This window comes from Theobroma umbraticum, unplaced genomic scaffold (genome assembly GCF_002168275.2).
Source record: "Theobroma umbraticum cultivar Fairchild unplaced genomic scaffold, ASM216827v3 scaffold_44.0, whole genome shotgun sequence".
NCBI lineage: Eukaryota > Viridiplantae > Streptophyta > Magnoliopsida > Malvales > Malvaceae > Theobroma > Theobroma umbraticum.
The window spans coordinates 14,290,245-14,297,046 of NW_018397255.1; positions in this window are offsets into that span (position 1 = coordinate 14,290,245).

Here is a 6,802-nt window from a genome sequence, read left to right on the forward strand (position 1 = left end):
TAAGAAAGGAAAATGAGAATGATCAATATTAAGCATCCTAAGCTTAGTTTATTGCTAGGAAGTATGCCAACGGAAAAGATTGCTGTATTGATTAACCAAAGGAGGAAGTATGATTGGATTAGTGGCAAAGTGATATTTCGTCATTGTGAGGTGAGTAGGGGGTGCCGATTTTAAAATCTCCGTACCGTATATATTATTTTACGTTAATAAGCATTGATTATTTTCTCCAATGCATTGTGGATAGCATAAGCTGTTAACCTCGATAGGCCATTTTTCTAAAAATGGGTTTACAATTATTTGTATATTGCTATTGTGGAAAGCATGAGCTGGTAGAAACTATAGGAAGTTTGTGGATGCAAACCGTTTTGAAAGGAGTTTTGGATATAACTATAGATAAACCATATATGTAAAGAGTTTTAGAAACCGGGAAACAAGCCTTTCATGATATTTGCTTCAAAATCTGTGCCTTGTATTTTTGTGTGATATGCATAGCTAAATGCATTTGCAAAATGATTTTAAATGCAAGTTTTGAGCTTTGGTTTGATTTTGATCTTTATACAAGTGTTTACACCATGCCACTTAACTTGAAAGGTAATTTAAAGGGGTATCAAGCCCTGATTTCAAATGATTTAAAGGAAAAGCCTTGAAAAACCTGATTTGGTTTTGAAAACGATTTTGACAAACCGAGAGCGTCGAGAGTAGGCCGGCTGTCACTTCAGTTAAGTGTGATCCTTGTACACAAGTGAGCTCTAGCTAGAGAACCTTTGGGTCACCGACAGGTTGTTAGACATGGTTGGGGTCATAGTTTGTGATATACGTGGCAAGGCCACAGGTTGCATATGTGGCTAGGCCGCAAGTGATATTTGCGGTTTCGATCGCTTGATTTCTCTGATGTCGACCAACATCGTTGAAATTGCCATGATTGTAGGGATCCGGTGGAGCAGAGCTCTCAGATGTTATTACGAGGAATGGGTCTATGGGCGATTACTATACTTACCTACTCGAGAGCCTTGTGAGTTTTCGACGCATACTCTTTTGCATGGTGGAGAGTCGAGATTTCTTTCCAGCTTATTGGTTGAATGAAAGCTTTCAGTACTTATTTGACAAACATGAGATGTTTTACGTGGTTGTATACTTTGATTTCTTTATATGCCACATATTTTGGGAGCATGCTTACTTTATATTGTTACTCACATTTGTATGGCAATCAATGTTTTTGATGGTTGAACTTGGTTTCATAACATTGTTTTCGGCACTGTTTTGCTAGTGAAATATTGTATTATGATTTACGTCATTATTTTTACAAAGCACAAATGTCCTACTAATGATTTTGTCTCTTAAGATCATGATTTGACTATTATGGTTTTATTATTCAACTACGTGCCTTATGCTTGTTTCCCATCTACGCCCTACTCACGAAGCCGATGATCACTAAGTCTGTGAGACTTATCCCCTTTTATTTCCCTTTTTGCAGATAGTGATAAGCCTAGTGTGCATTCATTGGCATTTTGGTCCACCACGAATAGGTAAAGGCATCTCGTAGCACTTTATTCCGAGTCGCTCCGCTGCTAGAGGTCGAGTCGTCACTATATAATTTGTTATGCAATTAGATCATAGTGTCAATACCAATATATATTTGGAGATTAAAAGTCTTGATGTATCATTTTTTGTTTGTATGGAATAAAAGCTTAGTCAATTTATAAAGATGATCGTTCAATTTTTTTTATTGTTACCAAAGTTTCATGGATAAAAGAAATTTCGTGAGCTGATGGCATGGCTATGAAATAACAAATAAGGTTTTAAGTACGGCTTGTTCAAGACTTGACGGGTTTTCCCGCTAGACTTGAACGCTGGTAACGATCGAGGAGCGGTCGTTACATCAGAAATCTTATCATTTTCAAATGATATCTTTGGTAGTCCAATGACTAAGTTTTTTTTCAAAAGTTTTGAAATTTTGTGCACACTAGCATGTCCTAGTCTTCTATGCCACAACTAATTATCACAAACATTATTGGTAATAAAGCATGACTCACTAGACTTAATTTCATTAAGAAAAATGACATATATATTCTTAATTCTTTGCTAATGAATGTTGCATTGTTAGTGTTAACATCAATCACTTGACATGCATGAAAATCAAAGCATACTCTAAAACTTTTATCACAAAGTTGACTGATATTTAGCAAATTATATTTTAAACCTTTAATAAATAAGACATGCCTGATTTGAGTTTTAGATCTGTTGCAAATGATTCCAATTCCTTGGATAATACCTTGGAGTCATCATTAAAGGAAACACTACCACTCTTCTTCCTATCAAGTTTGACAAACAAGTTTTCATTCCCGATCATGTGCCTTAAGCAGCCACTGTCCAAGTACCAAGGTTGCCTCTGTTTTCGTTGAGCTTCAAAACATTGGTCCTTTTGTCCTTACTCAACCTACAAAATAGATTTTCAATTTTTCTTTAAAGGTACCCATACTTTGATTGGTCCTTGAGGGTTAGCAATCACATAGGATCCTTTTGGAACCCAAACCAATTTAGTCCTAGGAAAGTTTCCATACAATGATAACATTCATAAGACAAATGACCTTTTTTACCACACCCATAGTAGTGACATGAACCAGCATTAATTTTCCTTCTAAAGTTCGTTTTCTTTTTAAATTCTTCTTCATCTTTTGATTTCAATTTTGATCTTTCTTCTCTATCAACTTTAAGTGCAACATTTTCATCAACAACTCTTTGTAATTCTAAATTCTTGCTTTCCAATTCAAGCTTCAAAAGTTCAAAATCTATTTTGGATTGTTAAATTCCAATTTGAAGCATGTTCCTTTTATCAAAAACAGAGTTGTACTCATGCTAGATTTTTTCTAATTCTTCATTCAATGCAACAACCTTTTTCCTCATAGTCTTATATTTTAAAGTAAATTTTTTAGATTTAGTATATGGACAATCATATTCATCTTAAAAATCATCATAAAGATATCACAAGAATTAGAGGTTACCTCAATTTTTTCTTCTTTTGCCATTAGGCAGAAATTGGCTTTTTCTTCTTTTGAGCTTGAAGAGTCACTATGGATTAAGTTACTACCACCATTGCTTTCTTCAGTTTCTTCATTCTTTTTTAAGATTCTTTCTTCAACATTAGACATTCACATCTGAAATGTTCTGGTTTCTTACATTCAAAGCAGATCATTTCATTTTTCTTGTTAAGATCACTTTTGTGATTATTTTTCCAGTAGTGACTTTAGTCTTTCTTGTAATTTTTCTTTCTAACCTTTTGCCCTTTTGTCTTATCAGCTTTCTAAACCTTTTGGCCATCATTTCTAACTCTTCATCATTATCACTTGATAATTCTTCAAGTTCTTCTTTAAGTTAACTAATTTAGAGTGTAAGGTTTTTCCTTTTCTTGTTAACTTCTTTACTTTTTTCTCTTCTTTTTCTTTCATTTCAAGTTCATATGTGAGGAGGGGGTCACAAATTTCATCAAGTGTGACTACATTGAGATCCTTGGCTTCTCAGATAGCAGTGACCTTTGATTTCTAACTTTTTGGGAGGCATATAAGTAACCTTTTAACTAACTCATGTTTAGGGATGATTTTTCTAAGTTAATTGAGCTAATTTGTATTGTTGGTGAACTTATCGAACATGGTGTTGACATCATCACTCAATTTCATTTTAAACATTTCATAATTATGGGTGAATAGGATAATATTGGACTCTTTTATTTGTAAAGTCCTTTCATAAATGACTTTAAGGTTTTTCCATTTTCCCATATCTCTATGGCTATAGTATAGCTAGAGATTTTGTTGAATTCTAAAGGAGTCAATGTGCAATGAAGGGTTTTGATGGCTTTAAAATTTGTTTAGAGCTTTTTGACTTCAGCTTCAATCCATTTAATACTTGGTTTAGTCATTTCCTTACCAGTGATAAAGCTAGGTGAGGTGGGAATATAGGGTCCTTTAGTGATAACATCCCACATTTCGTAGTTAAGGGCGTTAATGTATATAGACATCCTAGTGTTCCAATAAGCATAGTTTGATCCATCAAAATAAAAGAAGCCTATTTGTGGATTGACCTTCAGCAATAATAGACTTTTGCAAAGTCATGTAGATCTTCCCTAAAGATGTTAAGTCTTAAATTTGTGAGTGTGGTTCTGATACCACTTGCTGTTCCCAATGGAGTGCTATAGAGGGCGAATAACACTAAAAATTTTAAGCTCAGCCCTTTTTGAATGATAGAGCTTTTAATCGATTAAAGGAAAAATGAATGTAAAGCTTGTGGTGGCTGAAAAATATTAAGTAAGGAAAGGCAAAGAGAAGTGGACAATGCAAGGCTATTTATAGTGGTTCGATGCCCTTGACCTAGATCCACTACCTTGATCTCCCACTCAAGGATTTTCAATCCAACTTCACTATACTGGTGGAATTAATAGCTTCCACCAAGCTTTTACAAAATGAGCTTTCAACCCGAGCTTTAATCCCTTATAATAAGCTTTATAGTGCTTCCCATACTCTAATTTCTTAAAAAAAAAAAAAGAAGTATAGTTTAGTACCTTTACAAGTCTAGATAGATTACAATCAAGCTCAAAAACTTCTAGATTTGAAATGAAGAACAAATGTTATTTAGTGAAGAATATTTTGCTTTTTTGCTCAGAATAGCTATTCTCTCTTCAAATCTACTCTTTTGACCATTGGAGCTTCCTTTTATACTTGAGGAGTCAGATTTTTCTGTTGGAGATTGTTTGTAGCTGTTAGAAACAACTCTGATGTACTTTTAATTATTGTTTTTTCTTTTAGTGTCTAAATTCAAAAAGGGAGATAGACATCAACTAACCAGTTACAAGCAGCACTAATCAATCACAGCTTTTTTGCCTTGCATTGTCTTACTATTGAGTTCTCTACTCTAACCGATTACAGGATACTTCAACCAATTAAAAACTTTCTATTTTTATTCTTCTTTACACAGCAATCTTTCTCTGATTGGTTAGCTCTTCTTTTAGCTGATTGAAGTTGTACTTCCTTCAACCATAATCGATTAAAATCGGCTTTAATCAATTAGAAATTTTTTAAATTTTGAACTTTTTTCATTTTGGGTCCCTTCAACGGTCACCTATATTTTCAAACTTGTTTTTAGTGCTTGAATTTACTAGGACCTTGTACTCTAACCAATTAACCAAACTTCTTAACCAAGTAGCATGTATTTGAATTCAGCTGTCAACACTTCGTTAATCAGTTAAGCCTTATGCTAATTGATTAAGGGTCCTCTATCTTGCTTTAAGTCAACACCTAGTTATGCCATAACTAGTTAAGGTTCCTTGTTAATCAGTTAACAATGTTTTTTCTTTATTAGTAACTTTCTTCCTTATTTCTTTTATTGATTAACTCATCTTCAAATTTAGCAAGCATTTTGATTTGCCCTTAATTAACAAATTTGTTTGGGGAAATAAATTATATCTTGCACAATTAAATAGAGAAGTTAGAAATTAATGAATAGTGAATGTTTTGTTATCCTAAAAGAGATATGTAGTCAACACTTGAATGTCGTAATTACGGTCTATTGATCATCCTAATCTTCTGCACGAAAATAGTCATCGGAGTTTGAATTCGTGGGTAAAGAAAGGAAAATAGCTATATTTATTTTGATGTCTTTGCATATGCACGCATCATTTTCTCAATTGCTTGATTTTGCCTCTTTTGGCGATCTAGACAACAATCAATCCGTTCCATCTATTGAGTAACATTACGAGTTGGAGCTATTAATAGAGGTTGTGGAGCAGTCTAGGAAGAATGACTAGCCAAAGTAGCAGACTTTTCCAATCGCCTCAAAATGCCTATGGTGATTGGGATTTTAGGTTATTGCAATTCCTCTCTGTCATTCCAATGCACATCAGTTTTCCCACATAAGGTAGTGATCAATTAAAGAAGTTTTATACCATCTCATTTAGTGTGGCTAGTATATAACATGGCATGAGAGATAACCTTACCAATGTTAATGGATTTATGTGTCAAATTGACATAAATCAAAATTGTGCGATCCTTGGTCACATCATTGATGTGAGTCGATGGGAGCAATCTTGCCACCACAAAATGTAACCAAGCTCTTTCTTCATGGCAATGAGCTTGAATGAGACAAGTTCGCCATAGGACATTTTCCATTTTGCCCCCATAATACAAAGCTTTGAGATGATCTCATCACAATCTTGATGATCCCCCAATTATTGCTCATATTCATCATTGTCAATGTTAGGAGTCCCAAAGAATTCATTGATGGCTAGACTGTGGAATGATACCTGTTTGCCTCATTCAAAAGCAACACCATCAACATACTCAAATACATTTGCATAGAACTCCCTTACCACTGATACAACTGCAACTTTAAGTGGTTCACAAAAGCACTACCAATGGCATTCTTCAATCATCTGATGTATCCTTTCATAATGAATTAAAGGAATATTTAAACCTTGTTTAGGGATGGGCACCTTTTTAATCAATGAAGTTTAATATCGCATTGAAGCATCAGATGAGAAAAACTATGTTTGATCGAACATGCCACTTGAACTTAGTTTGGATCTCTTTAGTGCCATTCTTGCGAAATAAATTCAAACAACTAATCGAAACAAAAGCCAATCCAATCAAGAGTTCAATTAATTCCAAAATCGAAAAAAATTAAGCGTAATATATAATAAGTATGTAAAAGAAACCAAACCAAATTATTTCAGCACAGATTATTTCCACAATCACCAAGTGTGTAAATGGTACAATTTAATTGTTTCTCAAATCAGATTTGCGACTACTGCTATATG